Source organism: Staurois parvus, unplaced genomic scaffold, assembly GCF_062004578.1.
Source record: "Staurois parvus isolate SC_StPar_1 unplaced genomic scaffold, SC_StPar_1.0 ptg000207l, whole genome shotgun sequence".
In the NCBI taxonomy this organism is placed as follows: Eukaryota; Metazoa; Chordata; class Amphibia; order Anura; family Ranidae; genus Staurois; species Staurois parvus.
In genome coordinates, this window is record NW_028318003.1 from 8833674 (window position 1) to 8859148 (window position 25475).

At 43.2% G+C, this 25475-nt stretch overlaps 2 protein-coding genes across 25 annotated transcripts in view; one reads left to right on the forward strand and one right to left on the reverse strand.

Moving 5' to 3' along the window:
- Positions 1–25475, reverse strand: part of LOC149461272 (FXYD domain-containing ion transport regulator 6-like) — a 111360-nt gene that overhangs the window by 24762 nt on the left and 61123 nt on the right. The gene's annotated exons all lie outside the window — the stretch shown is intronic.
- Positions 16413–25475, forward strand: part of LOC149461273 (uncharacterized) — a 128963-nt gene continuing 119900 nt past the window's right edge. For 3 of the 23 annotated variants that reach the window (XR_016312902.1, XR_016312912.1, XR_016312907.1), the window contains exon 1: positions 16416–16637. The gene's annotated coding sequence lies outside the window, so the exon portion shown is untranslated. Of the gene's footprint in view, positions 16638–25475 lie in introns of all 23 variants that reach the window. The other 20 variants (XR_016312899.1, XR_016312897.1, XR_016312909.1 and 17 more) reach the window with 14 other exon arrangements.

Below are 25475 nucleotides of genomic sequence, written 5' to 3' on the forward strand. Positions count from 1 at the left end.
CATTGCGCAGACAAAAGGCTCAATTCTCTGCATAATTTGTCAGAGCAGGCTCATAAAGTATGTAAACTCTATACAGACATGCCACTGTCAGGGCAGTGAGGATGTGGAACTCACTTCCACAATTGGTGATGTCAGCGGGATGCATTGATAGTTTCAAGAAACTCTTAGATGGGCATCCTAGCGAGCACAATATACAGGGATAGGAGTATGATTTTTTCCACATGAGCACACACACACACCCACACAGGTTGAAGTGGATGGACGGGTGTCTTTTTGCAATCTTACCAACTATGTAACTGTAATGTGTAACAGAACTATTTTATTAGAAGTATAATATAAACGTACAGTATATTGATTGGTGACATTCAATTGATTGATTGGATAGATGTTAGTGTCAGTATAACACACATGCTTTGTTCATTAAAAAGGGTTCTTTTTTTGCTGTTAGCTTGTTTATTGAGATTCTGTAATGCAGATGTTTCCCACAGGAAACAGTGAAGAACAACTTTGAAATGTGTTGGAATAAAAAAATTAACGTTCTTTGAATAACTTAAAGTGTAATTAAATGCAACTTTTTTATGTTTTGTATAGAGTGGATAGAACACCTGTCAGGTTTTTAATACTGTCTGTGCTCCCATTAGGGTGATTCACCCTCTCTACCTGTCCTGGAATGAAAGAAACCCCAAATTTTGGGTTATCACAACAGGTATGCAGGGGAAATCTTCCAATGGGGACTGGTGACTCTGGTGACAGCCAGGGATTCCCTGACTTTAGGGGTTTCCCCTTACTTCCTGCTGTATCTATGGGGCAGGAAATGATGGGAATTCTCCCCAGTGTCCCACCAATGCAATAAAAAAATGGCAGGGGTCAGAATCCTCTCTTTCTCTATCCAATATGAAAAAAAAAGTTTCACCTTTAATTCTTCTTTAGAAAACGTGTGTCAAGTTCAAAAGGTTTGCTGCCATTCAGTGACCATTCAAAATTGCTAATACTAACCAATCAGGTTATCATTTTCAGGGAAAAAAAGACATCATATTGGTGATCGCTGTTAACTTCACCATTGTGTTAATTTTTTCCAATTGCTAAGACTCAACCTCAAAGTATTCTATGAAAAATAGCGCTGCAGTCCTTGAAATAACATACTATGAACCAATGTTAATGTCAAAGACTAATGTTATATTGGTAAAATGAAATCTGCTGTATTCCACCATCTAAACCAGGGGCATTGAATTCAAATTCACCAAGGTCTGGGCAGTGAAATTTGCATGCATCAGAGGTCCGAATCTCATGTAGGCCCCTGTGGTGCATTTTCATGTGCACCAAACCACGTGTTGCTGCAATGCGATTTTGAAAAAAAAAAGGGCTAGGGACCTCTTCAGGTTTCTAGCAGGTAGTGCTGACCTACCCACAACGTGTGCACCAAATACACATGTACAGATCTGAACCTGTTCTTACATCAGTGTCCTCAATCCCCACTACACATCACCCTCCCCTCCTCATTCATAGCAAGATCCCCTCTTGATGAGTGTCCTCAGCTCCCCCTTTACATCCCCCCTCATTACTGTCCCCAGACCTCCCCATGTTACTGTCTTCAGCCCTCAGATTACTGTCCTCAGCCCCCCCCCCCCATGTTACTGTCTTCAGCCCCCACATTACTGTCCGCAGCCCCTCCCATGTTAGTGTCCTCAGCCCCCCTCCATGTTACTGTCCTCAGCCCCCACATTACTGTCCTCAGCCCCCCCACGTTACTGTTCTCAGCCCCACATTACAGTTCTCAGCCCCTCTCACTTTAATGTCCTCAGCCCCACATACTACAGTCCTTAGCCCCCCACAATATAGTCTTCAGCCCCCCCATGTTACTGTCCTCAGCCCCCCTCCATGTTACTATCCTCAGCCCCCCCAAGTTACTGTCCTCAGCCCCCCCACGTTACTGTCCTCAGCCCCCACATTACAGTTCCCAGCCCTTCCCACATTCAGTCCTCGGCCCCCCTTCATACTAATGTCCTTAGCCCCGTTAACTTTGCCCCCCCCCCACTGTCCTTTCTTACACAGTCAGTGATTGACAGACAGTGATTGATTGCTAGGACTGCCCTTCATCCTAGCAGCCAATCACCTGGTTGTTAACCTCGGGCAGCTCCCACCCTCCATCCAGAACTGTCCTGCCTCCCGCTGTCAGCTCTGTGAGGATGACTATGAGACAGCTGGAGGAAGAAATGGCTCTTAAATGGTGGGACTGCATGGGTCTGGATGGGACAGTGATTTGGTCCACGTCCGGACCCTGGTCCACCATTTAGTGATGCCTGATCTAAACCACTGATCCAAAACAGTATTTAAAATGCTGTTTTGTAAAGTGGACCAGCAGTCTCCTGGGACCTGTGAAAGTTCCCTGGAGACTGCGGGAGGGAGGAGGGGGCCGAACTTCTGGCTCACTTCACCGTGGCAAAGTGAGCTGGAAGTGGGAGCGGGTTCCTGTCAAAACCAAGTACCCCCTCCCCCCAAAAGGTGCCAAATATGGCAGTGGAGGGGGGGAGGAGACAAATAAGCGGAGCTTCTGCTTTTGAGTGGAACTCCACTTTAACATACACAGATGAATTCTGTGACAAACATCACATATGAAATAAAATACAGGGTAACACTAATGAGTGTGCTATGTCTCATGCCCTCTCACTGTTACTTTTTCTTGTTGCCTTGCTCCGCATGTAAATACGTAAAAAATATAACACCTAGTAAAATAAAAAGGATTGATTTCATATGATATTACATATACTAAGCACAAAGCTATTTTAGTATAAAATTTATTACAATAATGAGAATATGTCATTAAAAATGAAATTGCTGAACTTAAAGTGTTACTAAACCCAGGGCCCTGCATTCCCTCAGTCTGGTCTTCCACAGTACACACAACATGGAAGTGCAATTATTTTAGTAAATATAAACTGCTAAATACTTTCTCTCATCAGCAGTTAGAGCAGTCTTGTGACTTCTGTCAGTGTGCAGCCGAGCACTGGTTAAAGCTTGTAGGAGAAGTTTTAATTTTGCTCTAGGAGGATGCAGAACCCCTGACCTCTGTCTGGAGAGTGCTGATTGGCCCTGTGCTGATCATAGGCACTCTCCCAGGGGAAAAAAAAACCTTTCTGGTAATACACACCAAACTGAGCATGTGCAGAGTGACTCCACAAAATATGTTTTATCAGGAGATAAGAGGGGGACACTGGAAGAAGGGGAGGATCAGAGAAGACAGGATCAAACAGTGCTTTTACACAATGTTGAGGATTAACCCATTCGGTTCCACAGTGAGTATAACAAGCATGCAAATACAGAATGATTTTACTGTTGTGGGTTTAGTAACACTTTAAAAAGTGAAAGACCCTTCTAATACCAGCCAATACCCTAAAGCAGTGGTGGAAAATTCAATAAATAGAGGTGCATCAAATGCAGCCCCAATAGCCTAAAGCCTAAGTGCAGCCAAAGTCAAACACATTAAAATCAGCACAAGGGAAATAACTTATTCAGTATCGGATGGTATTGCAATGTCAGTATGTAGCAGGGGAGGGTTTTTAAGCAGTATTTAGGGGATTTGTGGGCATGTCTTTACCTATACTATGAGATGTGCTCTGCATGACAATAGTGTATTAATAAAATTGCCTGTCAAATCAGGAGCCATCACCATGCTGAGCATATCTTACAAAAAAGAAGTATGTTATGTTGAAAAGCACTGCTCCAGCTATCAGGAAAGAAGAGTTACTGTCAGCAGACCTACAGGTCTGGAGCACAGCAGGCCATATGCTGAGTGCTAGTGGGCCATTTGATGCACATCACTGCTCTACAGCATCTAATATTTTGATTTTATGGTTGAATGCCAGGCTGCAAAGCTTCAGTAATTCTGTATCATGGTGAAGCATTGCCACAGAACTTGCCTGCTTCCTGTGCATTTCTTGGGCCAACTGGAATGTGTAGGAGACTGCAGGTCCAGTGGCAAGGTTCAACCCTAGCCAGAGCTTTGCTGGTCAGATCAGTCAGGAAATGTGCAGGTAGAACTATGTGCCTGAACTTTAAACCTGTAGCAAGTCTTTTATCTTGATGACAGGGTCTCTTTAAGGAAAGGTAACTGCTGTAGAATTCCCTAAAGTATCTTTAGCCTAGCAGGAACATAATATAATAGATATTGCAGAATATTTTGGGTTTTATCATCAAGATTTCTCCAAAGAATACATTTTAGCCCGTGGATGTCAGTGGGGCTTCCTGTTGTGTACAATAGTATCCACAGAATAACATCAGCTGATCTGTTCTCTATCCTGCCGCTTCTAAAACAGGGGTGTCCAACCTTTTGACTTTCCTGGGCCACATTGGAAAAAGAGGAATTGTCTTCGGCCACACATAAAATATACTAACAATAAGGATAGCTGATGGGCATAAAAAATCAGCCAGATCACAAATTACATTAAACGCTGATATATGTAACACCCTGCAGAGATATTGGTTGCAGGATTCTAAATGGACACAAGATGGCAGCGTTCTGCAGCCTAGTTATATAGACTCTGCTAAAGAAAAGCTTTGTGGGACTTGTAGGCTGATAGCAGGACTTCACTGTTTACTGTGGAGCTGACAAACTACATTTCCCAGAGGAGCAGGCTGATGGATGGGGGCAGATAAATACCAAAGCCCTGGGACCCTAGGAGGAAGTGGACAGTGAGTGCTGGAGAGGGAAGGTGTGCAAGAGGAAAACTGTGCTGGACAGCGGAGGTCCGGGCTGGGCCAGAACCGCAGAGGGTGAAGGAGTGAGAAAGAGTTGATGACCGCTGATCGCTGGCAAGCTGGACTGGCAACATTGCAAACAGGCGGACAGGAGTGCTGTCATCTGGAGTAATCGGTGTGGAGGAATCCGGAGAACATGGGGGCCCCCGTCTGCAGAGAGACTATCTGCTACCTGACCACAGCCACTGATCAGGTATGAGAGCTCCATACCTCAAATTATCTAAGTTACAAAGGACATGGCTAAACTCAGTTGTGCTTTTCTCAGCTTAGTATTCTCTATTCTACAAGTTACAGGCCTAGATTGTTTGGCCCATCTTGCTCTGCAGCCTACTAATCATTCCACACTCTCAACATACTAAATCACAAGAGCCTGCTACAATATCTGCAACCTGCAGGTCCAGCTGTCTTGGGACCTCAGACTCAGTTTGCATTACTCAAGGAACTTCTCTGGCCTTACAACTTGCTGCCTTTTCCAAAAGAGGGAACCTTCCTATTCTTCTACAGGAGTGTGTTCTGCCCACCCCCTTTTGTCAATCTCAGTCTAACTTCATGATTTCAGGGGATACCATCCAAATTCAGCATCACATCTCTTTGGAGAACTCCTACACTTGCATCAAGAGAGATTTCAATCTTTATGTGCACCAACTAGGACCCCATCATGCACACAGTAGATTGAACATTACAGTTTGAAGGAACATTGACCCATCCTTTCACAGAGCTCTTCCCCTTTCAGAATTAAACCCAGCCACCAGTACCTGAGGGCCCAATGTGGGTTAGTCTGTCAGTTTGAGTGTTACATATATATAAAGTACCTATCTAAGTAATAAAACTTAATTTTTTAATAATTTTTATTATAAAAGTAAAGGCAACATAAAACTAGTGTGATATTTGACACTATTTTTGATAAACTAGCGCATCAAGATCTAGTTCAATGGATGTAGTAGCAATTCTCCAATGAATTCTCATGGTGCTCCTCAGATATTTTAGTTCTAATTTTTCCCTTTGTGTACTTCATCCTTGAACATAGTTGCTCACAAGTACAGGTGCTGTCAAAAACTGATAACATGAATAAGGTGTGATTGTGAAGAGTGGGATATTTTTAATTGGGAAGATAAAACTTATAAAAGTCCACTAAAGAGTCAAATTTTTATTTGGCTGCATGTGTTCTCCAAGTGTAAATGCATTTTTGCAAAAACGTCCCCCAAAACATCAACATTTTTAAGTAAGTTTACAATTTTGTATTGGGTCTCGTTCATGGCCACGGATTGGACAGCTCTGTTCTAAAAGATATCATTAGCATATAATTTATTTTTATAAGTTTGCCTAAGGGTATAGCAGGTCTTAAAGTGATAGTAAAGTCCTGTTTGTGTATTTATACCTACCGGTAAGCCTATAATAAGGCTTACCTGTAGGTACAGTAAATACTTCCAAAACGTGCACCATTTAGGAGATATTTACTTTAGCAGTGCTGGTGATGTCACCAACGCATGTGTACTGCGCAGTCAATGGTCAGGGTGCCATCCATTGAGAGTGCAGCCAAGACTCCCGGATGCATGCGCAGAAGTGACATCATGCAAACCCGGAAGGAAGACTGGGTGAAGATGGAAGCCCTACTGGAGGGCTTTGTTTTCAGGTAAGTCTTTCATAATGTGCTAGCATGAGATGCACACTAACACATTATGCTCTTAACAGGGAAAAGATTATTTTGTTTTATCTGAGCTAAAGTCTCTTATAGAGCTGATTTTTTTAGAACAAAGTTGTATTAACAGTGAGTGAACTTTCTCATGGATTCAGGTTGAGCATATGGTTATGTTACAGGATCTATATAGCAATAACAGTTTGCACAGCGCCTTGCAATGTAAAGGTAGACAGGACAGTTACAATACAATTCAAGACAAGAGGGTTAGGAAAGCCCTACTGCTGCTCTGCTCATTAGGAGAGTCCTACTGTTCAAGCTTACAATCTATTAGGGAGGAATAAGTGGTAAAAAAGTAATAACAGTTTGGGGATGAGTTGACAAATAAAAAAAAGATCACTTGTTACGCAGAGGGGGGGATAGGTTTCCTGAAGAAATTAGTTTTCAGGGATCACATAAAGGTTGACAGAGTAAGAGATAGCTTGAAAGACTGGGGTAGGGAGTTCCAAAGGATGAGAAGACGTCCTGGAGGCAAGATTGGCAGGAGGGGTAGAGAGCAGGAAGTCTTGGGAACTGCGGAGAGGATGGTTTGGTCAATACTTTGAGACACAATTGGTGACGTACAGTAGCTGGAGGCAGAGTTTTGGATGGCTTTGTATGATACTGTTAGTATTTTATTGTTTATTGGTTGGGCAATTGGAAGCCAGAGAAGGGATTGGCAGAGAGGGCTGGCAGACACTGAGCAGTTGGCAAAGTAGAAGACTCTGGCAGTAGCATTCATGATAGACAGAAGGGGTGATAGCCACTGCAGAGGTAATGCCAAGAGAAGAAAGGAAAAGATACAAAGGAAGAAAAAGAGGAAGAAAATGAACTCCTCATATCAAAAGGAAAGTAAACAGGACTTTGAAGGTGCCATAAATAATAGAAAAAAATATATAAGCTAAAAGTCACCATGTTTATTTTCATAAATAAAAAATCTCATGTTAAAAGAAATACATTTGAGTATCCCAAACTTAATGGCTATAGTTGTTCAGTAACATGTATCCAGTGCAATATTTCTCAACAGGTTTAGCATGTTTCAGGCTTCTTTAGGAGATATTAAATATAACACCTACAACAACAAATCATGTTGATTACACAATATGTCAACTAATTAAATACCCTTAGTACACAGGTCAATGGTAAAACAAATTTAGATCACTGCAAGTTACATGTGCTATACATCATATAAATATCTTAGAAATGACTGAAGGGCAACTTACCAAATAATTCATAGATGGCTCAAGTGAACAGATAATATACAGAGCAATTATGGTGCAATTAGATAGAACATAAAGTCCTCATATAAGCCCAGACAGAAAGGCGCCTCAGATGGTTGGTAGAGGAGCTCACAAGCTGGATATTAAAAAATATAAAAGCATCAACTACCACTGAAAGTTTCCAAAAAAATGCTCAGAAAATTAAGGTAAGAAAAATATACCTTTAGGAAATAGAATAGACACCACAGATTGAATGGTCAGCATACACAGTTGTTATCGTCACGTTTGATAGCGTTACATTGGAAAAAAGACCGAGAAACACAGGTCCCAAATTGGGTACTCAAATATAAATATAAGATACAATGGAACAAAAAAGGTGACCACTATCCCTGCCAGTAGCATAATATTCATAATAAGAATAACTACTGAGCTTACCTCAATCAGAACAATTTGGAACACCGAAGGGAAGGTGGCAACAGTCAAATGCGCATTATACAATGGACCAATTCTCAAATAGGAAAACACATGCTAATGAATAAAGACAACAAGGAATAGGAGGATAATAATAGGAGACCCAAAATAAACAGTACCAGCCATAGGCTCCAAAATGTATCTCCAAAGTCTCACCAACGTTGCACCAGCACCACAACACCACCTCCCCATCAACCAACAAACTTTAAGGCCAAACTGGCTCATGTATATGTGAGCCTCTCCTGCTGTCACGACACCGATGACATCATGATACGGCTCGGACGTAAGAAGTCACTTCCGCCAACCATCTACACAGCGCCAACCAACATGGATGAACCGCCACAACATAGCACAATAGAGATGACAGCTACCAACATAGTGCCACCGCATAGTGGGAAAAAAGCAAACAATGCGCATCAGTAAACACTAAACCAATAGGTCAATACTTGCTTAACTTCATTTGGGCTCTTAAACACAATTGAACTGCCATCTAGGGGACAGATAACATATTTCTATACTGAATAGTAACCAGCACATCTAGGTTGCATATGAAAGGCAGAATAGACCTCCTAAGGACCATCCATCCAACCATCCAAGCTTCATATTTCCGGGCTACAAACAATGTAATAAAATATTTATTAATGGCTATACAATGTCATATATTAATGGTTAGATTGGAACAAAGTGCCCTTCAATAATTACAATAATGCAATATGCATACCTAGCTATTTAAAACAAAGAATAAATAGAAACATTGATAGATGGCCATTATTGGGATCAAATCCAACAGGGATTCTAAACTATAAAAAGGATTTGAAACTTATAGAGTAATTTAAACCTGGAAGTTTGGTAGCTTGCAGGATGAAAATCCACTTAGTTTCACGCTACAATAAAAGACGATCCCCATCCCCACCTCTCTCATGGATGGGGATGTGTTCTAGTGCAAAAAAATTATTTTGGATAGGTCATAGTTGTGATAAAGACCTACATGTCTGCTAGTAGGAGTTTCCGGTCTTTTTTGATGATTAAGGATTTATGATCATGGATGCATTGAAAAAACATCTGCTTGGGTTTACCCACATAGAATGTCCTACAATCACATAATATCAGATATACAACACCCATAGTTTGACAATTTACTGAACATCTTGGTGAGTATACATGTCCATTATGTAAATTTACTGCAGTGGCTTTTAACAAATACCAGCAGACATTGCATTTTCCACAAGGCGATGTGCATAATTGTTTAGGTTTGGGCAAATCCTTTCTTACATAATGACTCTGTACCAATTAATCCTTCAAGGATCTAGATCTGCGAAATGTAATCTGTGGTGCAGAGCTAATGTATTTGGAAACCGTATCATCTCCCTGCGACAAATACATACCAAAAGTTACCTAAAATATCATGCACCAACTGCTCTTGACCTGTAAAGAGAATTTTAACTCTGGTGGTAGAAGGAAATATCTAAATTTTGATTGATAAATTTGTTGGGACCTGTTTAGGTCTTTAACTCGTTTGTAGGCTTTCTTTAAACAAGACCTTTGTAACCCCATTGCAAGAGGCTCGTCTGTAAGGCTTTGGCTTCATTTACAAAATCCATGAAGTTAGAACAATTCCGTTTGATTCTTAGATACTGGCTATATGGAATGCTCGATATCAACGATTTGGGTTAGGTGCCTCCCCAAATGAAGAGGAAATCATCGATAAAACAATGCCAGGTGATTATTTTCCCTATATCATCCTGCAAATCCTCTCTTGAAAAAAGCTGATGCTCCCACCCAGGTACAGGTTCGCATATGAGGGAGCACAATGGGTCCCCATAGCTACACCCTGCACCTGGAGGTAGAGGGAGCGCTTGAATAGGAAAATGTTATGTGTCAAAATGAACCGTAGAAGTTCTAAAACAAATGGATTGTATTGGTAAGTAGAATGGCCTCTTTCTGACAGAAATTGTTCAACTACTGTTATCCCCAAATCATGTGGGATAGAATTGTACAGGGCCTCAACATCCACAGCAACTAGCAATGTTCCCTCTGAGATATGTATGTCATCCAGGGTTTTTAACAAATCAGTAGTGTTCTTAACATAAGATGTTAAAGAAATGACATGTGGATACAAATACTCATCAATCAATTGACTCACCTTTTCTGTAAGACATCCTCTACCAGATACTATCGGACAACCTGGGGGTGTTTAGTGTTCTTGTGAACCTTGGGCAATGCATATAGAGTGGTAGTTTTAGGATTTTTGACACTCAGAAAATTGTATGTGCGCTTGTCTATAATCCCCTGACAGTAGGCCTGGTTGATGATGACTGTATTCAATGACCATGGAACTGACTCGGCTCGAGGGTATTAACTTATACCAGGCTCGATTACTTAAAATATTAATTGCCATAAGCTCGCATTGGTCAAGATCCATCACTACAATGTTTCCTCCTTTATCAGAGGGATTAAAGCGGAGCTCCACCTAAAAGGGGAAGTTCCGCTTTAAGCCTTTGTCCCACGCTCCCCATTAAGGATTGGCACCTTTGGGGAGCGGGGGGGGGGGTACCCAAATTGACAGAGACCTAGGTGATTGCCTAGACAGATCGCCTAGGTGATCGGAAGTGGAAATTGGGCCATTCACAAAGCGTAGTGCTTTTTGCGCATGCGCAGTGGGCACCCGGCTGTGAAGCCGCAAGCTGTCACAACCGGGTGCACACACTGAAGTTGCCGCGCCAGGGAGAAAAGACGGCTGGTGAAACCAACGATGGTGAGGACACCGCTGGACCAAGGGACAGGTAAGTGTCTGTATTTTAAGAGCCAGCAGCTACAGTTTTTATAGCTGCTGTTATTTTTTATTTTTCAGGTGAAACTCCACTTTAATAACAATTTGTTCATTGTTTAAAAGATACGTTAAGGCTCATTGCTGTGAATGTGTCAAACTGGACGTGGGCATTTCTCCCCAAGAGGTGTCCAAAATTGCTTAGCACACATGTTGTGTAAAGGCCCAAATGTTAGGGTTGGCTGTAGAGGTAAGCCTATGAGAAGGGAGTTGCAAACGTCGAGGCGAGAGAGAACAAAGGAGTGAATGAGTAGCTTGTTAGTTTCATTGGTTGAGAAGGGGTATACTTTGAAAATCTTTCAGAGGTGAAGTCTGCTAGATTTGGATTGTTGTTGGATTTGGGGCTGAAGGGACTACTTTAAATCATATGCAATATTTATATTATAGGCACACTTAAATGATGTATGGTTTTATACATAAAAATAATGGTGTTTCCCAAATATATATACCGCATTATGCACAAACTTTGTGTTGGTTTTGATATGATATAATAAAATTTCATCTGCAAGTCATCCAGTTAAATTTTCTACAAGTTGAATAACAAACATGTCATACTTACCTGCTCTGTGCAATGGTTTTGCACAGAGCAGCCCCAATCCTCCTCTTCTTGGGTTTCCCACCAGTGCTTCTGGCCCCTTCCCCCTGTTTAGTGCCCCCACAGCATCCTGCTTGCTGTGGGTGCACTCATGTGTGCTTGCTCCCGAGCTGGCTCTGTGTGCCTATAGAACACATAGAGTTTGGCTCAGTCCCGCCCCCTGCTCCCTTCTTACTGGCTGTGAGTGACAGTGGCTCCCACTGCTGTGTCTCAACCAATGGGGAGGGAGAGAACCTGGAAAGCCTTGGCCAGTAAGAGGGGACAATGGGGGGCTGCGAAGGAACTGCACACTGAAGACTTTTTACCTTCATGCATAGAATGCAAGAAGGTTAAAATCTTCAGCCTTTTTCAATCGCGTTAAATTTGCTTTACTGAGAAAATGAGAGTAGCTAGCACATTTCAGGGATACATGCACCACCTTTATCAGTGCAAAATAGCATATACATATAAATGTAAGACTAGAGAAAAATAAAAACATTTACATTTATAGATTTAATATGATAAATTAAAATGATTGATGAATTATTACACCTAACAAAAGGATCAAGTCTCTATTTCTTGCTGTTTTTGCAGGTTGCCTCTGCAATAGTCAACTTCACAGAGAGATGTGTAATGGGAAATACACAGTACCAGGGGCGGACTGATCATTTGGAAACTCGGGCACTGCCCGAGGGCCGGGGGTCAGTAGGGGGCCCCATGAGATGCCCCTGGTACCTTTTTCATAGGCTTTTTTGAGTTTGGGAAAGGACACAGGGGCCCCAGGATCCCCTAATGCCCGGGGGCCCCATGAGTTGTCAGTCCGCCCCTGCACAGTACACACATATAGCCATCAGAGGGGGAAGGAGCAAATATGTATATGAAACAGTTTATTTACATTATGGGAACCATCTAAAATGTTGCAGCAAAATTTTCTTTCCTATTATCTTTACAGCACTCAAGGAAAGTCACAATGGTGTCACTTCTGAAGTGGATGGCAATGTTCAGTAAGGATCAGGGGCGGACTGACCATTTGGGAACTCGGGCACTGCCCGAGGGCCCGGGGTCAGAAGGGGACCCTAGGAGATGCCCCTGGTACCTTTCATAGGCTTTTTTTGGGTGTGGTTTGAGTATGGGCAAGGACACAGGGGCCCCATGATCCCCTATTGCCTGGGGGCCCCATGAGTTGTCAGTCCGCTTCTGGTAAGGATTGAACATTGTCCCCTCTTACTGGCCCCACTCTCCTACTGCTCCCTCTCTGAGCACCTGCCAACATACTGTACAGTCCCTCTGCACCTTCTCCCGACTCTACAGGAGGAATGATATTGCTCTGTCCGCTATGGCTCCCCTTTCAGTGTAGTGCCCGGGGCACACGCTCCCCCTGCCCCCCCCCCCCAGTTTCAGCCCTGGTTAGTGTAAATTGATCCCCCGATCCACTTATGCTCACCTCTCAAGCAATCCCCCTGCCATTCTTTTTTTTTGGTGAAACCATCCCAAAATATCTGGTGCTTCAGTGACAATTTTTCTTTAACAATTTCAAAGTTTCTTAAATTCCAATATTCATTCTGGATGTGTCTGCAAATCCATGTTTATACTGTACGTATCAGTAGAGCTGAATTTAAAAACCAATACTTAAAGTGTTACTAAACCCATAACAGTAAAATCAGTCTGTATAGGCGGTAAAGCAGGGGTACTGAATTAAAATTCAAGGAGGTCCGGTCACTAAAAGTTTCTTATAACTAGGGTGTGCCCATCAGTGTGCCCCCTTATATTAGGTGTCGCCATCAGAGTGCAACTTTACATCATATAATCCCATCACACCAGTTGTCTCCATCAAAGTGCTCCATTACATCAGTGGTCCCCATCAGAGTGCTCCGTTACATCAGTCGTCCCCATCAGAGTGCTCCGTTACATCAGTGGTCCCCATCAGAGTGCTCCGTTACATCAGTCGTCCCCATCAGAGTGCTCCGTTACATCAGTGGTCCCCATCAGAGTGCTCCGTTACATCAGTCGTCCCCATCAGAGTGCTCCGTTACATCAGTCGTCCCCATCAGAGTGCTCCGTTACATCAGTCGTCCCCATCAGAGTGCTCCGTTACATCAGTCGCCCCCATCAGAGTGCTCCGTTACATCAGTGGTCCCCATCAGAGTGCTCCGTTACATCAGTCGCCCCCATCAGAGTGCTCCGTTACATCAGTGGTCCCCATCAGAGTGCTCCGTTACATCAGTGGTCCCCATCAGAGTGCTCCGTTACATCAGTGGTCCCCATCAGAGTGCTCCGTTACATCAGTCGTCCCCATCAGAGTGCTCCGTTACATCAGTCGTCCCCATCAGAGTGCTCCGTTACATCAGTCGTCCCCATCAGAGTGCTCCGTTACATCAGTCGCCCCCATCAGAGTGCTCCGTTACATCAGTCGTCCCCATCAGAGTGCTCCGTTACATCAGTCGTCCCCATCAGAGTGCTCCGTTACATCAGTCGTCGCCATCAGATTGCTCCGTTACATCAGTCGTCCCCATCAGAGTGCTCCGTTACATCAGTCGTCCCCATCAGAGTGCTCCGTTACATCAGTCGTCCCCATCAGAGTGCTCCGTTACATCAGTCGTCCCCATCAGAGTGCTCCGTTACATCAGTCGTCCCCATCAGAGTGCTCCGTTACATCAGTCGTCCCCATCAGAGTGCTCCGTTACATCAGTCGTCCCCATCAGAGTGCTCCGTTACATCAGTCGTCCCCATCAGAGTGCTCCGTTACATCAGTCGTCCCCATCAGAGTGCTCCGTTACATCAGTCGTCCCCATCAGAGTTCTCCGTTACATCAGTCGTCCCCATCAGAGTTCTCCGTTACATCAGTCGTCCCCATCAGAGTGCTCCGTTACATCAGTCGTCCCCATCAGAGTGCTCCGTTACATCAGTCGTCCCCATCAGAGTTCTCCGTTACATCAGTCGTCCCCATCAGAGTGCTCCGTTACATCAGTCGTCCCCATCAGAGTGCTCCGTTGCATCAGTCGTCCCCATCAGAGTGCTCCGTTACATCAGTCGTCCCCATCAGAGTTCTCCGTTGCATCAGTCGTCCCCATCAGAGTGCTCCGTTACATCAGTCGTCCCCATCAGAGTGCTCCGTTACATCAGTCGTCCCCATCAGAGTGCTCCGTTACATCAGTCGTCCCCATCAGAGTGCTCCGTTACATCAGTCGTCCCCATCAGAGTGCTCCGTTACATCAGTCGTCCCCATCAGAGTGCTCCGTTACATCAGTCGTCCCCATCAGAGTGCTCCGTTACATCAGTCGTCCCCATCAGAGTGCTCCGTTACATCAGTCGTCCCCATCAGAGTGCTCCGTTACATCAGGTATCCCCATCATTATGTTAAGGGACACTGTGATGGGCACATTCTATGTTGTGCATCTTAACATTAAATGTGCCCATCAGCATGACCCTTTAACATTCAATGTACCCATCAGAGTGCCCTTGTCAGACTACACCCTATCTTGAGGGCAGACAGGAGCTGTGCCGGGATCCTTGTGTACAGGCAGGGAGCAGGAGCCAGAGAGACAGTGAGCTGCAAGGGGAGGGGTGCACACGTGATGTCATTTTGCCGTGATGACCGCCCTGCTCAGCGGCTGATCTGTCATTGCAGGCTGGTGGGCTGGTGGTCCAGAAGGAAGCACTGCTGGGGCCATTCTCGGACCGCGATTCACCATTTAGTGACCGCTGCAGTAAAGCATGCTTGTTATACTCACTGTGGAATCTAAGGGGTTAATCCTCTGCATTGTGTAAAAAAGCCATTTGATCCTGTCTTCTCTGCTTCTCCTCTTGTTCAAAGGTCCATGTCTTATCTCCTGATAAGACTGACTGAACTGTAGCCATTCTGCACATGCTCAGTTTAGTGTGTATTGCTAGACAGGTTTTTTTTTTTTCTTGGGAGACTGCATGTGATCAACACAGGGCCAATCAGTACTAACCAGACAGAAGTCAGGGGTTTTGCATCTGCCTAGAGCAGAAGGAGAACTCCTCCTACAAGCTTTAGGGTATTGGCAGGTATCTGAAGGCAGGTATCTTTTACTTTTTAAAGTGTTACTAAACCCACAACAGTAAAAATCATTCTGTATTTGCTCGAAAGAGTAGGGCCCTCTAACCCCTCGTGTGCTGTTTGTAGTTGCTGTACTGTTTCATGTATTGTCCCCCCCTCTATTGTACAGCACTGAGCAAACCCTTTGGCGCTATATAAACTCGATGTAACATATATATATATATATATATATATATATATATATATATATATTTGCAGTAAAGCATGCTTGTTATACTCACTGTGGAACCCAAAGGGGTTAATCCTCAACATTGTGTAAAATCACTGTTTGATCCTATCTTCTCTGATCATCCCCTTCTTCCAGTGTCCCCCTCTTATCTCTTGATAAAACATATTGTGTGTGGAGTCAGTCTGCACATGCTCAGTTTGGTGTGTATTACCAGAGAGGTTTTTTTTTCCCCTGCGAGAGTGCATGTGATCAGAACAGGGCCAATCAGCACTCTCCATACAGATGTCAGGGGTTCTGCATCCTCCTAGAGCAAAAATAAAACTTCTCCTACAAGCTTTAACCAGTGCTCTGCTGAACACTGAGAGAAGTCACAAGACTGGTCTAACTGCTGATGAGAAAAGGTATTTAGCAGTTTATATTTACAAGAATAATTGCATTCCCATGTTGTGTGTACTGTGGGAGACCAGATATAGTGAGTGCAGGGTCCGGGGGTTTAGTAACACTTTAAGGCAGTAACCTTAGTGCTACTGATGTTAGCACGACCACCATGCATGATATCCTTTATAAGAAGCACTTGACAACGCACAGTAAACCTGCCCAGAATCTATTAGTTGTGGCCAGAATGTGTTGTCTATATATTTTCCCCTTTTAGAGTGGGATGTCTATAAGCATTGCCTTGCTATAATGCTGCAGCATCCTGCAGATCCCAAGAAGTATGAAGTGTAGACAGGAGGCGTGCTCTTCTCTTATCTTTGACACAGGATACCACAAGGATATTTTGTAGTCAGATTATGGGCAGGATGCAGAGGAGACACAGCGCACCCAGGATGTAAGTGCCTAGGCTTAGCATGGACTTCATTTACAGGTTAGTGACAAATGCCATTAAGCACCATTTTACAATATGCTGTCTCAGATCCGTTCTGCAGCTCTGGTTCACTGACAGTAATTAAGGCCTTCATTGCTCTCAACAAAATGTCTTTTTTTCTAAGCCTTCATACCATTCATTTGTGTAATCAATATTATTGTATGTACTTTTTCATCACTTTTCAGACAGTGCCCTCTATATATATTCATCTGTTAACTCTGTTTTAATACAATGTCCTTCATTCATCTTTGAAAAATCATGTGTTTAATCTATAGCATAGCTGCATAGAGCAAAGCTTCAGAAACACAGCTTTAGGTTTTTATGAATTAGTACTGTGTTTATTTATTATTATTATTTAATTCAAAGATGTGTAGATGCAATTTCAATTAAATAGTGTATTGCTTTGCAACATCCCTGAACCATTTAAGATCTGTCTTTATATGTTTATTCCTATAGCACTATTTGAAACATATGTAAACCTCCATTTATGTTAAAAAAAAAACCCAAATCCTACAAATATTAGTTGTATATCATTTTTATTCAGGTCTTTATTTTATGGGTATGTAATTCTAGTAAACTGCTCTCACAGGATAAATGTACCATAGAGGAAAGCACAGTGGTGTCAGTCTCATGCAGTGCAATGCTAAAATCTGCAATAGTAAAGGTTCAGGGGCAGACTGACAACTCATGGGGCCCCCGGGCAATAAGGGATCATGGGGCCCCTGTGTCCTTGCCCAAGTTCAAAAAAGCCTATGAAAAAGGTACCAGGGGCATCTCATGGGGCCTCCTACTGACCCCGGGCAGTGCCCGAGTTTCCAAATGGTCAGTCCGCCCCTGGGTTGTACATGCGTTCACCAAAACTGAATACAATTTGATTTTTTTTTTTTTAAGTGGCAGTGTCACTTTATTCTTTGCAGACCATGTAGAATCTGTAATGCAATAACTGAAAAGATTTGCACTTAAGTGGTTCTAAAGGCTAGACATTTTCCCCCCTAATGCATTCCCTGCATTAAGGAAAAATAATGTCTGAGTTCTAGTATCACCCTCTCATCTCCCTATATACTGTCCTAAGTCCTATCTCTATCCAGAGCTTTGCCTGTCTGCAGCGGTGCTCATCTGTGTCTCACAGGCACATAGACAGCAGCAGGAGCCATTGGCTCCTGATGCTGTCAATCAAATCCTGTGAGGAAGGGGCAGGGGCAAGCCACGCTGTGTGTATCTATGGATGCACATAGCCCAGTTCAGGAGAGAGCCCAAACATCTGCCCCATAACAAGTAGTTTTCTATGGTGGAAGACACAGAATAGAAGGAGTCAAGATCACCGGCGGGGGACCCTAGAAGAGAAGGTTCAAGGCTGCTCTGTGAAATACCATTGCACAGAGCAGGTATCTATAACATGTTTGTTATTTTAGAAAAAAAAAACATTCGACCCTCTACAACCAGTCCAACAAGTAGGGATGTACTGCTCCAGGTTGATCCCCCTCTTCTCTAGCCCCCTAGTCCATACAGGAAGCTGCCAGCCCAGCTCACAACCGCAGAAACATCAATAAAGGTGGATGACCGCATGCTAGTCATGGAAAATCCAGAAACTTTATTGAAGCAATCCATAAGTATAAAACATTACACCCATTCAGGCAAGCAACAAATGTTTGTTCCTTGCCTTGTGGGGCTGTGATGTTTTATACTTATGGATTACTGCAGTAAAGCTTCTGGATTTTCCATGCTCTAGTGTGCGGTCATCCACCTTTCTTTCTTGAAGCCTTTACAACTGCTTTAGTACAAGGTCCAACACAAGCATCACTACCAAATAAAAAGATGAGAAAACAGAAGGCCACAAATAATGTATCAAAATGAATATATATTAATATTAATGCCCAATACCGGGACAAGTTCATCTATCCCAAGGATGCGGAACTGCACCCCCTCCCCCACTGATAATACATGCTGTAGAATGGGTTTAATGCCTTTTGTCCATTCTCTTTCCCCTTCCTCCGCTATGCCCAGGGCAGCTGTCACTCCTCCCCACCCCTTGTCTCTGCCCTGATAATACCATACACACTTTTACATAAAGAGTATATCTTTTTAAATCACATGGAAGGCTACATCCAATACAACAGTAAACCAAGAACATGTATTAAGAGACAATTGCAACTTAAGAAATGACCCAGCTGGAAGGCATCACACGGGGTGCTCACAGTTTCGTACAACTTGAAAATGCAGCAGATTCTGATGCACCGATAGTGACTGTCTCAGAAGGTGGAATATGGCCTGACAGGTCCGGTCCCAATAGGGAGGATCCCGATGTAGGTTGGCATGTCCCTCACCTGTCCCTACTCATCTGGAATCACTCCCTGAGAGCTAATCACTTTCCCAGACAGACAGGAACTCTTTCCCTGCACTATCCACTTGGCAGAATGTATGCCAAACCTGGGTACAGTGACCTAATAAGGCTCTGTTGACTCAAGATGGCTGACCAAGGTCAACTGAACGTAGTGTAGCCAATTGGAATGTTGCTTCAGGAGACCAGGAAACCATAGAGAAACCAGGTTTCTCAAAACTTCCTCACTGGCTGCAGTACTGCTGTAGTTGAGCACCCCCTACAGTGAAGGAAGCAGACTGAACCTTCCTACATGCAACCACCCCTTACCAACATAGGCAGTTTTTTTTTTCAAAGGTGAACTAAGCTTTTAAAGGCAGTGATTGAGTCTGAGTGGCAAATCCCCAGGCCTACAAACTGAAGGAGGAAGAGGTTAACCTTGTGTAAGCTCCGACACTATCTAACACAGAGCTTGCACAAGGTTAGGACTCCCAGCTCTGATGGGGGGGGGGGGGGGCACAGGGAAAGCGATTATCAGTTCCTTACAAGAAAACCAGTCATTTTGTCATGCGACAGAGTCTTTTTAACCACTTAGGTACCAGTCAGTAATAGCCCTTCATTACCAGGCCATTTCTGCAGTTTGCAGTGCTGTGATGCTTTGATAATTATGCTGTCATGCAGCACAATACCCAAATTATATTTATATAATTTTTTAAACAGATAGAGCTTTCTTTTGGTGGTATTTAATAGATAAAATTATAAAGAAAAAATAATTTCCCTTAATTTCCTGGTAAAATAAAAATGTCAGGATAGTTTGAAACCCCCCAAAATGATCACTTTCAAGAAACATTGTTAGCTCCAGTGTTTTGGAAATAAAGAAGTATGCTGGTATTGAGGGAGTTAAAGCGTGGAGCTTGGTAATGGTGCACTAAATACAACGCATACAGATCATACACAGAGGAAGTAGGGGATGAAGAGGTTAATGTACAGATGTGCAAGATAAGGGAGGTGAAGGATTAAAGTGGTTGTAAACTCTTACATATATCCAAAGGAGTGCCTGGCCTCAGGTGATATACAGGGATGAAACAAATCCTCCTACATAAGTTGTACCTGTCTATCTGCAGTCTTCTCTTCTCTACATCCGTTCAAAGTGCTGATTTGATAAAATTACACTCTTCAGAGCTTAGTGAGGAGTGCTCTGGCAACTGATTGGAAGTAAGGGACACACACCTCCACACACCTCCCAGGAACAGAGCTGAGGCTGTCAATCTGCTGGAGATCCCTCCCCTGTCACCTTTTTTCTCCTGGTGTCAGGAAAACTTGTCAGATGTGATTCATGCTGATAGCAGAGGAACAAAGCAGCAGATGGAAATGACACTTAATGCTCCTAATTGAGACACAATATAGAGGGATATGCATTGTTCATATTTCATGGCTGAGGTTTACAACCACTTTAAAAGAGAAGCGTGGGATTGCTTTTTTTTCACTCATTTAGATCAGTTTGACCATTTGAATTGAAAGCCAAAGTAAAGTATAGCCATATATCTCAAAAATACATACTATTTATATGTACAATTTCTTTACATTCAAGGTTTTGTAAAATATAAACACAACCACCACAATAATTTTTATCAATCTGATATTGCATACCTGTATTGAAAAAACTATTTAAATGAAAATAAAGGGTTATGTGCAGTATGAGGATCATGCAGGAATGTAAAATATGTATGTGAATTAAGAAATCATCCAAGACTATACCAGCAAGCTGCTACTTTTACATTTCCTAAACATTCAGTCACTATCCTGTAAACAGAATGTAAGCATATATAGCATACAGCAGTCAATAAAAAAAACACAAGGAACAATAAAATACTGAACTAACTGAGTTATCAAATGATATTTTTCCCCATGGATGCCCACAGATGCCTTTTGCATGCACCAAGCATGGATTAACTTTAGGTCTAGGATGTTGATGCAGATTGACACTTATAATTTTCAAAGTAGAAGACAGTAATAGAGGACTTAATGCTAGGTTCACACTAATGCACTGCGATTTTGATCCGATTTTCAGTGTGATTTTCTAGTGCAGTTGCAGTGTGACTTGATGAGATTCTGATTAAATGTTTGTACCACGTACAAGGGGCGGACTGACAACTCATGGGGCCCCCGGGCAATAGGGGATCATGGGGCCCCTGTGTCCTTGCCCAAACTAAAAAAAAAACCTATGAAAAAGGTACCAAGGGCATCTCATGGGGCCCCCTACTGACCCCTGGCCCCCGGGCAGTGCTCGAGTTTCCAAATAAGTCTGCCTCTGCCACGTACTTGTTTGAGAAAGTATCCTCTTCTCTGTGCATTGCTTGATTTGTGTAAAATTCCTGGTGTTCCTGCCAGTCCCTCTGTTTTCCTATGAAAAACTGACCACACTAGGCATGAGAGAACAGTGTTACCAGTTCAGAATTCAACCTGCTCTCCTCCAATGATCAGATTAGTCCTGACACCCTTCCTTTTCCTGCACAGCCTTTAACTGGGAAGGTCAGTGTTCTGCTGTTTCTCCACCCCACAGCATTCTAAGCTCCTTATGCAGCTGAGAACAGAGCCCTCCAGCTGTTGCCAAACTACAAGTCCCATGAGGCATTGCAAGATTTACAGTTACAAGCATGACTCCCAAAGGCAGAGGCATCATGGGACTTGTAGTTTTGCAGAAGCTGGAGGGCCTTCAGTTTGACACCCCTAACCTATACAAAAGGGAAAACAGTTATGTGAAATGTTTTGCATTTTATTTCTATTTTAAACTGAGTGGGTTGTTTTACAAGGTGAAGGTTCACATATAGTTTAAGTATCCATAACATAATCCAATCATTATCAGTAGGGACCTCCTGAAGGAAATCTTTGGTCACAGCACAAACTTTCATTATATAACATCAGCATTGTAATAGCAATACAAAAAAAATATTTGACAATTCAATATAAGCCTACTTGAAAAATCTCCTTTCTTGTCATGCGTGCTGCCTGTCATCTCTTTCCACTACTTTCTGGATTCCCTGCATGCCTTTCTGGTTCTCTGTTTACTTTCAATTTCTAAGAACTACATATCCCATGGTACCTGGATTCCTGTACTAACTCCACCTCCTGAAACTCCTCTTCTCAGCACCTCTGTAGTACAGAAGGCAGGCTCTGTGAAATATGTGACACAGCAGTGCCTACTCACAGGACATAGCGAATAAAAGAGATGTGTGGGGAGCTTCACAAAGTAAGTTTAGAAACCTCTGCGTCAGAGTAATAAGATTAGGGCGGACATAATTCAGATAAAAGGTGGAAATGAATATTTGATTTTACATGTTCATCATAGATACACTGTAAGTGAAGCAGCGTTATCTGCCATAAAACTCTTTTTCCAGTGAATTGGGCCACTCATCCCTATTTAGGACCTCAATGTTTGCAAAAATATAACTGTGCCCAGTCCTGGTCTCAACAGCATATTGTACATGGACATCTTTGTTTCCACCATGACTGACTTTATTGTGTCCCTGCATGTGCTACTGCCGCAATACCCATAAAGCATCCCTGGATGTATTATTCTCATTTCAACCGCTTGGTGATCCACCCATGACTTCTACTACATTACTGCAAAGAAGGCATCCACTCGGTGATCCACCCATGACTTCTACTACATTACTGCAAAGAAGGCATCCACTCGGTGATCCACCCATGACTTCTACTACATTTCTGCAAAGAAGGCAACCGCTCTGTGATCCACCCATGACTTCTACTACATTACAGCAAAAAAGGCAACCACTCAGTGATACACCCATGACTTCTACTACATTTCTGCAAAGAAGGCAACCACTCGGTGATCCACCCATGACTTCTACTACATTTCTGCAAAGAAGGCAACCGCTCTGCGATCCACCCATGACTTCTACTACATTTCTGCAAAGAAGGCAGCTGCTCGGTGATCTACCCATGACTTCTACTACATTTCTGCAAAGAAGGCAGCTGCTCGGTGATCTACCCATGACTTCTACTACATTACAGCAAAAAAGGCAACCACTCAGTGATACACCCATGACTTCAACTACATTTCTGCAAAGAAGGCAACCACTCGGTGATCCACCCATGACTTCTACTGCATTTCTGCAAAGAAGGCAACCGCTCGGTGATACACCCATGACTTCTACTACATTTCTGCAAAGAAGGACCAACGTCAAAGGTTTATTCAATCAAGCAGTGTAGAGTAATGATGTACATAGTGCAGTGACCCATAGTCACTATAAATAAAACACATTCTTTCTTTGCTGACCTGACTCTGGACTTTCTAAACAAAGTCCTTCAGACTTTTGGGCTCCAGACCTTAGCCATCAGGAGTAGAAAATGTCCCGGCATCAGTGAAAGTCAGCAACGCACCATCTTTGGTGTCAGTGGGAAGAATTGTGCCACATCATTGGTGTCATTGGGCCATATTGTTGGTGTCATTGGGAGACACTGTACCCCATCGTTGATGTCATTGGAGGAATTCTGCCCCTTCAGTGGTGTCAGCAGATGAAATAGTGCCTGAGGGCCAGATAAAAACAAGCAAAGGACTGCAGTTTGAAGGCCACTGCTCTAGAAAATTGTGATCTGAAAAAAAAAGCTAAGAAGAGGAGAGTCCAGTCACATGACCTCTGGAAGTCTGCAAAGAATACTTCAGTGGATAGCAGTAGCTGCTGTCCATTAGAAATGGGTGCTTGTAAGTGATATGGCCACTGTCTACCATAAAAAAAATTGACATTTAAAAAAAAAAAATGTTTCAACTTATTTTCATCCTTTTCAGTCTATACAATATATACTGCTCAAAAAATGTAAGGAACACATCAGATCTCAATGAGGATAAAGATAATGCTGGATATCTATACTGATATGGACTGGGTAATTTGTTAGGAACGTAAGGATGCCCCATCGTTTGATGGAAATGAAAATTATCAACCTACAGAGGACTGAATTCAAAGACACCTCAAAAATCAAAGTGGAAAAATTATGCAGCAGGCTAGTACCTTTTTGCTGAAATTTAATTGCAGCAACTCAAAATGGCACTCAGTAGTTTGTATGGCCCCCACGTGCTTGTATGCATGCCTGACAACGTTGGGGCATGCTCCTAATGAGACGACGTATGGTGTTCTTGGGTATTTCCTCCCAGATCTGGACCAGTGCATTGCTGAGCTCCTGGACAGTCTGAGGTGCAACCTGGCGGCATCGTATGGACCGAAACATGATATCCCAGAGGTGTTCTATTGGATTTAGGTCAGGCGAGTGTGGTGGCCATTTAATGGTATCAATTCCTTCATCCTCCAGGAACTGCCTGCATACTCTCGCCACATGAGGTCGGGCATTGTTGTGCACCAGGAGGAACCCAGGACTCACTGCACCAGTATAGGGTCTGACAATGGATCCAAGGATTTCATCCTGATACCTAATGCCAGTTAGGGTGCCATTGTCTAGCCTGTAGAGGTCTGTGCGTCCCTCCATGGATATGCCTCCCCAGACCATCACTGACCCAGCACCAAAGCGATGTTACAGGCAGCATAATGTTCTCCACAGCTTCTCCAAACCTTTTCATGTCTGTCACATGTGCTCAGGATGAACCTGCTCTCATCTGTGAAAAGCACAGGGTGCCAGTGGTGGAATTGCCAATTCTTTTGTTCAATGGCAAATGCCAATTGAGCTCTATGGTGCCGGGCAGTGAGCACAAGGCCCACTAGAGGATGTCAGGCCCTCAGGCCACCCTCGTGAAGTCTGTTTCTGACTGTTTGGTCAGAGACATTCACACCAGTGGCCTGCTGAAGGTCATTTTGTAGGGCTCTGGCAGTGCTCATCCTGTTCCTCCTTGTACAAAGGAGCAGATACAGGTCCTGCTAATGGTTAAGGAACTTCTACAGCCCTGTCCAGCTCTCCTAGGGTAACTGCCTGTCTCCTGGAATCTCCTCCATGCTCTTGAAACTGTGCTGGGAGACACAGCAAACCTTCTGGCAATGGCACGTATTGATGTGCGACCCTGGAGGAGTTGGACTGCCTGTGCAACCTCTGTAGGGTCCATGCTACCAGTAATGACAATGACCCTAGCCAAATGCAAAACTGGTGAAAAACAGTCAGAAAAGATGAGTAGGGAAAAAAATGTCGGTGACCACCACCTGTAAAACCATTCCTGTTTTGGGGGTTGTCTCATTGTTGCCCATCTAGTACACTTGTTGTTACTTTCATTAACACCAAAGCAGCTAAAATGGATTAACAACCCCCTCTGCTACTTAACTGACCAGATCAATATCCCAGGAGTTTAATTGACTTGATGTTATACTCTGATTAAAAAGTGTTCCTTTATTTTTTTTGAGCAGTGTACATTTATAGGGCTTGTAGTGTCTATTGGGAGTGTGTTTATAAAGATGACAATTGGGAGACAGGAACTGAGCGTTGACACAAAGGATAGTTGCGCAGTGTAAACTAACACAGTGCAGTAATTTTTTAATGTATTAATTTCGAGAAAGAGAATG